Below are 10,427 nucleotides of genomic sequence, written 5' to 3'. Positions count from 1 at the left end.
GCATGAATCTCATTTAGTTGGTGGTTTAATTATCTAACAAATATTCAGTTCTTATAGTTAAGCACTATTTCTGGCAGATTACCATGCCTGGATGAACAAGACAGATTATGTCCCTGATCTTATGGAATTCACATTTCTGTTCTGGCTTAGTTTTCACAGACTTGATGATTTCTGGGCCCTAGCGTACTGTGCTCATCTTTTCCTAGATTGCTCACCCTGTTCAGACTCATACCTTATTTTGATTTTTCTGCCTGTGTGTATGGTGGCTTGGATGAACCTAGTGTGACTTCTAAGATCTTTCTGTCCACTGCTCTCTTTTTGCCTTGATATAGAACTGAATTATTACCTTTGCTAACAATTTCAGTTATTAGCATACTAAGGAGACTAGCAAGCCCTTGTATACCTTACGAATCTAACTGATGAGGTGAAGAACTTTATTCTCCAACCCGAAAGACCAGTTTCTCTAAGGACTCTGAGACATTTTACATAAATTTATTCAACAAATATTTACTGAACACTTCCTACATGCCAGAAACTTTCTAAGTACTGCAGGTACAACAATGAATAAAAGAGACAAAACACTGCCCTTGTGAAGTTTACTTTGCAGTTGAGGGAGCCAGACAGTCCATCAATAAAACAAGTGGTGATGACCACTATGGAGAGAAAACTGGAAAGGAAGGTCTGGAGCGCAAGAGCGAAGAGTTGTTTTATAATGTCAAATAAGATGTTCTAGAAAAACATTTTCCCTGAAATTTCCCAAAATAAATTTGGTCGTGATGAAAGGCCTTCTCTCTGTAATAAGTGCAGCAACTCTAAGACAACACGAACAGATACAACAAAAGTGATGATCAATGACTAAGGAACAAAAGAGCTGAACACATTTCTCAGTTAAAATGAAAAAAGGCCAGGCACAGTGGCTCATGCCTGTAATCCCAGCAGTTTGGGAGGCCGGGGTGGGGTATTGCTTGAGCCTAGGAGTTCAAGGTCAGCCTGGGCAGCATAGTGAGACTTCATCTCTACAAAAAACAAAACAAAATCAGCCAGGCATGGGAGCATGCACTTGTAGTCTCAGCTACTTGGGAGGTTGAGGTGGGAGGGTTGCTCGAGGCCCTGGAGGTCGAGACTGCAGCAAGCTATGATTGTGCTATTGTACTCCAGCCTGGGTAACAGAGTGAGACCCTGTCTCTAAAACATAAGTACAAAGGATATAAAAGAAAAATTTTAAAAGAAAAAAAGCAACTTCATTGACAGTCAGGTACACATTTTGTTAATAACCTGTTAACAATTCTCCAACTTCATCTTTGCAGTGTCTTCTCTAGTTAGTTATATTGATGGAAGCCCTGTTAAAAATAATTGTGCCTGACCATCATATAGAGAAATGAAAATACCGAGGTGTAGAAGCAAGTTTTAAACTGACTGAACCCTTAAAAGATGATTGAGGCAGATGGCTTAGTTCTCCTCCAGGGATAACCGATGTGGGGATATTAATGCCCTTTTGTGTCAACTAAACATACATCTGTGTTCATGGTAGCATGCATCGGCTGAGGAGCAGGCATCTTCTAGGCACTAGCACCAGCTGAGAAGAACCAGTTTGCTTTATAGAGTTAGCTTTGACTGGCAAATGGTGTATCCATAGATGAACCATAAAGCACTTTGGCCAATTTTCTATTAGTAGACCTTTCAGTTCTTTGTAAGCTTTTGCTGTTATAAAAATGCTGTGTACGTAACCTAATCATTTTCTCAGGATAAATATCTAAAAATGAGGACTGCTTAGTGAAAGTGTTTGCACATTTTTAAGCTTGCAGAGCTCCTCAGACTTTAATGTGCAAACGAAACACTCGGAGATCTTGTCAAAATGCAGGTGGGATTTAATGGATACGAGGTGGGCTTGAAATTGTTTCTTGCAAGCTTCCAAGTGATGCCAGGTGTATCCTTAGACCATATTTTGAGTTGCAAGTTTTTAATATGCTTTGCTAAGTTGCCTTCTATGAAGTAGATATGTTTTAATGGTATCTTATGTTTACAAAGTGTTTTAAGTTGTAAAAATACTTTCGCATATGTTAATTCATTTACTAGTTCAGGACCATAGGCCTTACCACCCATCTGTCTTTTTTGCATGTGGAAATAAACTGGGCTTAGCTACCAGAGAATTTAAGAATAACCAAGACGGCAATGAACTTCTTAAAGCCATGTCACATAAGGGGCCACTGAAGAAACTTCTGATGCTTAGCCTAGAGGAGATGTTGAAAAATCCATGATAATTGCCTTCAAGAAGGTTGCTATATGGAAAAGGTCATACAAGCCTATTTTGGGTAGAAACAAAAGTCTCTCTAGGACTACATATGTCAATGTTACAGAAAAACTGAGTTTGTCTCAATGTGAGGAAGAACTTTCTAGCCAACCATGCTGTACAAATATAGAGTGAGATGTTTTGTAAGGTAGTGAACTCCCTATCACTGTAAATATTGAAACAGGTTAGATGACCACTTGCTAGTGGATAAGAGAGGAATTCAGGCAGCATGTGAAAGAGGAGTAATGTCACTAACTGCAAGAATCTAGAGTCTGAGATGTGAAATCTTATCAATTAAAGTTTTAAGATAGGCGTAAAAATGCTGAGAAGTCTTTGGAATTGAAAGTACTCTGGTTACTGTAGGAGAATAAGAGGGTGTTGGCCCCCTTCACCCCTCTACATGGTTAGGGATCCCATAGTCACCCCCCTGAAACATTCTTGGATGAGTCCAAGCTCCCTTAATTGTGTATACTATTATGAGAACAATATACATATCAGCCCTGGTATCTCCTGCTCCTTTTTTTTTTTTTGTGCTGACCATTTACTGGGACTTGACTGACCAGGGCTTGTAAGGATGGGCACAAAACTTCAAGTCTTTCGTAATGATTGATTCAAAGTAAATATTCTAAAAATTATGTCAAACACTAATGAATAAGTGACATTTACCAATAGTTTATAAGAGAATCATTTTGGATGAACAAATTTCATTTCACAAGAAATGAAACAATTTTCATTTCACTCATATCCTAAAAAGACACCTCTCCTTAAGCAGGAAAACAAAAGCCCAACAAAAGTCAAGCCATGCCCATGGCACAGCCCTAATGTTAGTTTTAGGGAGGAAAACGCCAACACTGAGACATACAAAAGTATTTGAGGAGAATTACATGTTATTAAATTTGTCCTAGAACCCGGGGGAGAGTTCAGGGAAAGAAAACAGCTGGTATATTTAAGAAAAATTTAAATAGAAAATATTACACATGAGAGCAAAATAGTCCATTTCTCTTAAGAAAACCAATAAATACTCACAAACTTTCATTTTTAGGTTTTCAACAATTTTTTTTTTCATATTCGTCCAACTGCCACCCCAAAATCCAACCAGTCAGCATGGCAATTAAGGTGACAACAGGTCCAGTTGGCCAAACTCCCTGTTCACCCTTGGATGCTTTTCAAGCCAATGAGGGTAACATTTGTGGTAGCAGGAGCCAGAGTCAAAGGAGAATCATTTCTCTTCACTCACGAGGAAACCTCCCTCTTGAGAATCTTCGGAATTTTTCATGGGAAGGCATCTCAGTGTTTGTGTGCATGCTGCAGCCCCACAACTGTGAAGGTGGCAGCTGTCAGTTCCTCATAAACAAGGAACATGAGAGCAGCAGTGAGGACTGTCTGCAGCAGTTTGGCTTCCAGGCCTTTGTAGAATCCCGGTATTCCAAAACGCCTTACTCGTTGGTGAAGAAGATAGAGAATATTCTGAAGACTTCCCAATGTTCTGTTTTCTGGGTTTAGTCTATGATGCCCAAACCTCAGAATTGACTGTACTGTCTGCGTGGGATAGGTGAGCGTGGTGGCAGTCGCTTTGGCTACTGCACCAATGATGAACACATCCAAGGAAGAAAGCTTTATCCATTTCTTTAAAAGCTGCCGTTTTAAACCTTCATAAAACATGAACTGGATGGCAAGATTGAAGACCAACAGCAATGAGGGAAATGTGCCATTCCATAAAGCCGAGATTCCTTCATCTTGAATGATCTGATGAAAAGCATCAATGATACCTTTGTAGTTCGTTGGTACAATGTCTTCATTCCTAAATTTTGCCCCTTGCAGCTTCAGTCTGGTGTTTACCACCCAGAGTGGAGTTGTTAGCAACACGTTAACTACTCCTGCAACAAACCCAACTACCAGATCTTTTCCAGTGGTAGAACGTTGACCTTTGACCCAGACTGCTTTGAGACTATTAAAACTGTAGAAATAGACAAAATTGGAGCAACAGAGACTGGAAATCACTGGAAACCACCCTCGATATGGTGTCAGGAGTCCTTCCTCTTTAATGATCTCCAGGAGCACCATGTGTGTAGTTTTGGATTTTCTTTTCTCATCAACCTGAAGTCAAAGTCTAGCTGTATCCAGGGGAAAAAACTGTCATTGCTATCACGCTTCCGGCTCTGGCCACAGCGTGGACCAAGCTTTCGTAGGACAGCACGGAGGCCATTGGTGCGGCTCCTCGAAGACTCAGCCACACTTTTCCCATAGATGCTGCAGCCAGTGGAGTTAGGAAAGGCTCCTCCTTCATTTTTAACTTTCTGTTACATATTGCAACAGAAAACTCCTTAAAACCATGTTGTATTTTTTGAGAAGCACAGAGTTGTGAGGACAAGTTCTCTCATTAAGTTGCCTTACGCCTTAGAGAAGTAACAAACCAACAAGTTCTCATTAAGTTGCCTTACACCTTAGAGAAATAACAAACCAAACTGGTTTTCTTTTCCCTCGCCCATGACTCAAGTTTCTTTTTTTTTTTTGGTATAAACTCATCTGCATTTCCTGTGTGACGTATATAGTTCAATAACTTCTGTGTGTCCTCTGTATATTTTTGGGACAGTTCTTTTTAAAAATAATCCCTCCAAAACTTCTGAATCAAGAGTGGACTGAGCAAGCACATTTGCTACCCCTTTCAAAAATCTCATTAAAGTGGTAAGAAAGTTATACAAAAGGACTGAATCCATGACAGCGCTGAGAAAGGGGAAGTGTTCTGTGCATCAGATTTTTAAAAAGCAGTTCGATTGTGATATAATTCATGTACTATAAAATACATCAATTTGAAATGTAAAATCCAGTGGTTTGGAGTATATTCACAGAGTTGTACAATTATCATCACAATCAACATTAGAACATTTTTATCACCCCCCCAACCCCCACCAAAAAAACTCCTGTATCTGTCAGCAGTCTCTCACCATTTTGCTTCAAGCTCCCCTCACTCCCAGCCCTTGTCAACCACCAATTTACTTTCCACCTCTATAGATTTGCCTATTCTGAAATTGTATATAAATGAAATTATACAATTTTTTTTTTAAACTGGATTCTCTCAGTGTAACGTTTCCAAGGTTCACACATAGTACAGCATGTATCAGTGGTTCATTCTGTTTTTATTGTTCAATAGCATTTTATTGTATGAATACCATATTTTATTTATCCAGTCATCAGTTGATAGACATTTAGGTTGTTTCTACTTCCTGGCTGTCATGAATAATGTTTTTATCTAAGTTTGTATACAAGTTTTTGTGTGGACATATGTTTTCGTTTATCTTGGGTATATATTTAGTGGGATTGCTGGGTCATATGGTAATTCTATCTTTGGCATTTTGAGTAACTGCCAAACTGTTTATAAAGCACATTTAACAATTTTTATTCTCACCAGTAATGTAGGAGGGATCCAGTTTCTTGACATCCTCTCCAACTCTCTTTTTGGTTACACCCCTTCTAGTAGATATGAAGTGGTATCTCATTGTGGTTTTGTTTACATTTTCCTATTATTGACCATCTGGCTAATGATACTGACTATCTTTTAATATACCCATTGGCCATTTGTATATCTTCTTTGGATAAATCTATTTAGATCCTTTGCCCATTTCGTGTTCCTACTGAGCTGTGAGAATTCTTTATATATTCTATATACAATTCTCTTATCAGATAAATGAGTTGTAAATATTTTCTGCCTTTCAAGGCATTGTCTTTTAACTTTCTTGATGGTTTCCTCTGAAGTACAAAAGTTTTAATTTTGATAAAGTACATTTTATTGTTTTTATGTTGTTTGTGCTTTTGGTATCATATCTAAGAAGTCTTCACCTACCCGTGGACTAGATTTCAATGAAATTTCTGAAATACGGAATTTGCATGGGAGCATCTTGAAAAACCAGAGTAGAAACCATGCCCCAGAACAGATGAGAGAAGCCTGGAGCAAAGATGGGAGGTATTCTTACCAGTAGAAACTGTGAGAGGCTCCATAATCACTACCATTTAGGTAGTACTTATTTACCAGGCACTAAGTTTTACCTAGATTAAGTTGCTTATTACCACAATGTTAATGAAAAATAAATCTTGTTAACTACATTTTTTTCAGTGAGAAAGTTGATACCCAGAATAATTAAGTAAAATGCTGAAAACACAAGAAGAAGGGCTTTAAATCTAGGCCATCTATGCACAACATGCTCTTAATCACTGTATCAAACGAACTCAGAGGAAGCATGTGTGGGAAGAGGAGTAGGTTGTGGGATGTTAATCCAAGTAATTAACTAAATGAGAGCTTACGTAACAGCTGGGATTATTTTTCTTCCTTCATGCTTCCACCCATCACTCCCAGCACGGGGATTGGGAGCAGGAGTATTTGCCTCCAGAATACGCTCTAATTAACAGAGGAAAATTCAAAGTCATATATATGATTCAAGACGTTATATTATCACAACAATTTATTAAAGCATATGCATTGCTGTTCAGCTTGCTTTTTTCTTCATAGTTGTTTTTGTGAGATCTATTTTCTAATTTAAGCAACTTTATTTTATTCTTATTATTTGAAAATGTCCCTCATATAAACATACTATAATTCATTTAGCTCTTTCCCATTGGTGTTTATATTCTTTCCATTTTTTTCTAATACAAACAACACAAAAATATTATTATTATTATTATTATTATTATTATTATTATTATTATTTTTGAGACAGAGTCTCGCTCTGTTGCCCAGGCTGGAGTGCAGTGGCCAGATCTCAGCTCACTGCAAGCTCCGCCTCCTGGGTTTACGCCATTCTCCTGCCTCAGCCTCCCGACTAGCTGGGACTATAGGCGCCCGCCACCTCTCCCGGCTAGATTTTTTGTATTTTTTTAGTAGAGACGGGGTTTTACCGTGTTAGCCAGGATGGTCTCGATTTCCTGACCTCATGATCTGCCCGTCTCGGCCTCCCAAAGTGCTGGGATTACAGGCTTGAGCCACCGCACCCGGCCAAAAACATTCTTGTACTTGTTTACTTGTGTACCAGTCTTGTACTTGTTTACTTCTCCAGAGTACATGCCCAGCTGTGGAATGGCTAGGTTGTAGAATATGCATATTCTCAACATTACTAGATGGTGATAAATTGTTTTCTAAAACGTTAGTACCCATTTATGCTCCCTGAAACAGCGAAAGATTCTTTTTGCTTCTCATTCTATCTGATACATGATATTGTCAGACTTTTATAATTTGTTTGCTGATTTTAAGATGTGAAAATATATTTTATTGTGGTTTTAGGTTGCATTTCCTTGATTACTAGTCAATGCTATGAATTAAGAGAAACTTGCAGATAGCAGTACAATCAGAGAATAACTTACAATTGATACAAGAATTGATAGAATGACCTCTCTCTCTCTCTTTTTTTTTTTTTTTGGAGACAAGACTCAGTCTGTCACCTGGGCTGGAGTGCAGTGGTGCAATCACAGCTTATTGCAGCCTTGACCTCCTAGGCTCAAGTGATCCTCCAACCTCAGCTTCCTGGGTAGCTAGGACCACAGGCACATGCCATCCTGCCTGGCTAATTAAAACAAAAATTATTTGTAGATACAAGGTCTCCCCATGTTGCCCAGGCTGGTCTTGAACTCCTGGTGTCAAGCGACCCTTCTGCTTCAGTGTTCGGATTACTGTGCCTGGCCAGAATTGGTTGCTGCTGCTGCATTTTTTTTTTTTTTTTGAGACGAAATCTTGCTCTGTTGCCCAGGCTGGAGTGCAAGGGCATGAACTTGGCTCACTGCAACCTTGGCCTCCAAGGTTCAAGTGATTCTCCTGCCTCAGCCTCCTGAGTAGCTGGAGATCCAGGTGCATGCCACCACTCCCAGCTAATTTTTGTATTTTTAGTAGAGGCAGGTTTCACCATGTAGGCCAGGCTGGTCTCGAACTCCTGACCTCAGGTGATCCATTTTCCTCAGCCTCCCAAAGTGCTGGGATTACAGGCATGAGTCACAGGGCCCAGCCCAGAATTGGCTTCTCTTATAGCCCATATACTTTACTTAGACCTTAGAGTCCGTCACCAACTTTTCCCTTAGCTTCTAGGAGGCACTAACCTTGAAGTGAACACCAAATTACCTGCAAAACGCAGAAACCAAGTTCACCAATGTCCACCTCATGTGCTGCCTGAGGATTATCCCATTCTCCGTTCTGTTGATAATGAGAATTTAATATTCTCCAGGGAAAATCCATTCTCATAAAGAAGAATATCTTTGGTCTCTGTGGTCAAGGCAGAACATAATAATAGGTTAATAGAATGAGAATGTAATAGAGTAACAGTACACCAGACATGGTGGCTCATGCCTGTAATTCTAGCACTTTCAGAGGCTTAGGCAGGAGGATTGCTTGAGTTCAGGAGTTTGAGACCACCCTGGGCAACATAGTGAGAGTCTATCTCTACAAAACAAACAAAGTGAAGCAAAACAAAAAACGAGTAGACTGTTAGAATGACAGTAGAGATATCCCAAAGTTGGAGTTAGAAAGCCTCAGCACCATGTGGGTGACTCCAACAGTTGGTGCATACTGTGCTGCCAAGGCTGATATCGTTCTACCCCATTCTTTTCTCTCGGAGGACTTCCTGCATATTTCTTTAGCTGTGTTCTCAATTCTACTTTGGTCTCCTGGAGGTTAAATTATAAGTAAACACAAACTCACAGAAGTTACTAAAAAACTGGTTTTAAGCATACATTGGTTTAGCTCCAGATTTATGAAAAAACAAAACAGAAAAACAAGGCTAAACATTTTACCGGGTCTGCGTGATTATAGTTTTGCTAAAACACTCAGTTTTTATTCCTAAATGAAATATTTGCTTTTTACAAATACAGTTGAATGTGTGTGAACTGGTTCATGTCTGAGGTTATTCATTGCAGCAAAATAATAAAATTGAAAATGTTGGGACTTAGAAACCAATACCCCAAAATATGGCACTTTAACATGCTGAACTGAAGACGACGACTTAGGATCTCTCTGACCTTCCCTCTCTTCCTGTATCTCAATCCTCTGTATCTCCCAAAGCTCTCCCAAAAAATAGGGTGAAGTTGTTCTCTGCAGTTGCCTTATCTGCCTAAAGTCTAGACTTGCCAAAGAAGAAATCAATTACCTTTGGTCCCTTTCCTGAGTTTTCATTAACTGAACTCATATTGCAGGAAGAAAGAAGTCTGTCAACACACCTAGGCAGATTTGTCATAAGCCATTGTTTGCACTGTGGGCCCAACATACTTTATTCCAGGCCATTGTATGTTCTTCAAGCCCACTGGGTCCCCCTAGAGATCATTTCACAGTCACCCTAAAATCCACACTTTCTCATCTCCCTGTCACCTAAGAAAAGGGTATACAAGCATCTGTACCCCATTGCATGCTGGGATAAACATTATGTGATTTTTACCCCCACTCCTGTGGAAGTTAATAAATTTGTGTACATTTTCTTGTGTTAATATGCCTTTTGTCAGAAGATTTTTAGCAAATCTTCAGAGAGCAGAGGGGAATTTTCCGTCAACCGTCCAAAAACTAACAAAATGTCCATCGATAGAATATTGGTCCCATATCTTATGGTATATCTCTACGACTGAATAACATGTAGCTTTGAAAAGAATGACACAACCCTCTGTATATTAGTTGTCAAGGTATATTATTAAATAAGCAAGATACAGAACAGCATATACTCAATGCTATGCTTTGTGTAAAAAAAGGTAAAATACATTTTAATTTTCTCATATCTACATAAATAAATTAGGAAAAATATTGCAGAAATCAGTAAGAGTGGACACTTGAGAGGATCAGAGGGTGGGAACTGAAAAGAGGGCAGTGTTTAGGCAGGTAGTGGCTGGGAGTCAAAGTAAGATATTTTCTTTTTTTTATCTTTTTAATTTAATTTAATTTAATTTTATTATACTTTAAGTTCTAGGGTACATGTGCACACCGTGCAGGTTTGTTACATATGTATATATGTGCCATGTTGGTGTGCTGCACCCATCAACTCGTCAGCACCCATCAATTCATCATTTATATCAGGTATAACTCCCCAATGCAATCCTTCCCCCCTCCCACCTCCCCACAATAGGCCCCGGTGTGTGATGTTCCCCTTCCTGTGTCCAAGTGATCTCATTGTTCAATTCC

The 10,427-nt window shown here is 39.2% G+C and overlaps 1 pseudogene across 1 annotated transcript; it reads right to left on the bottom strand.

Annotated features, from left to right (window-relative positions):
* Positions 1 to 2,819: 2,819 nt before the first annotated feature.
* On the bottom strand, positions 2,820 to 4,559 carry LOC105526333 (annotated as a pseudogene). The gene has a single exon (XR_001004068.1). The product of XR_001004068.1 is annotated as a peroxisomal membrane protein PMP34 pseudogene (transcript).
* Positions 4,560 to 10,427: the final 5,868 nt, after the last annotated feature.

This window comes from Colobus angolensis, unplaced genomic scaffold (genome assembly GCF_000951035.1).
Source record: "Colobus angolensis palliatus isolate OR3802 unplaced genomic scaffold, Cang.pa_1.0 Scaffold59, whole genome shotgun sequence".
In the NCBI taxonomy this organism is placed as follows: Eukaryota; Metazoa; Chordata; class Mammalia; order Primates; family Cercopithecidae; genus Colobus; species Colobus angolensis.
Note: the sequence above shows the minus strand (reverse complement) of the source record. Positions and strands in the feature narration are given on the sequence as shown.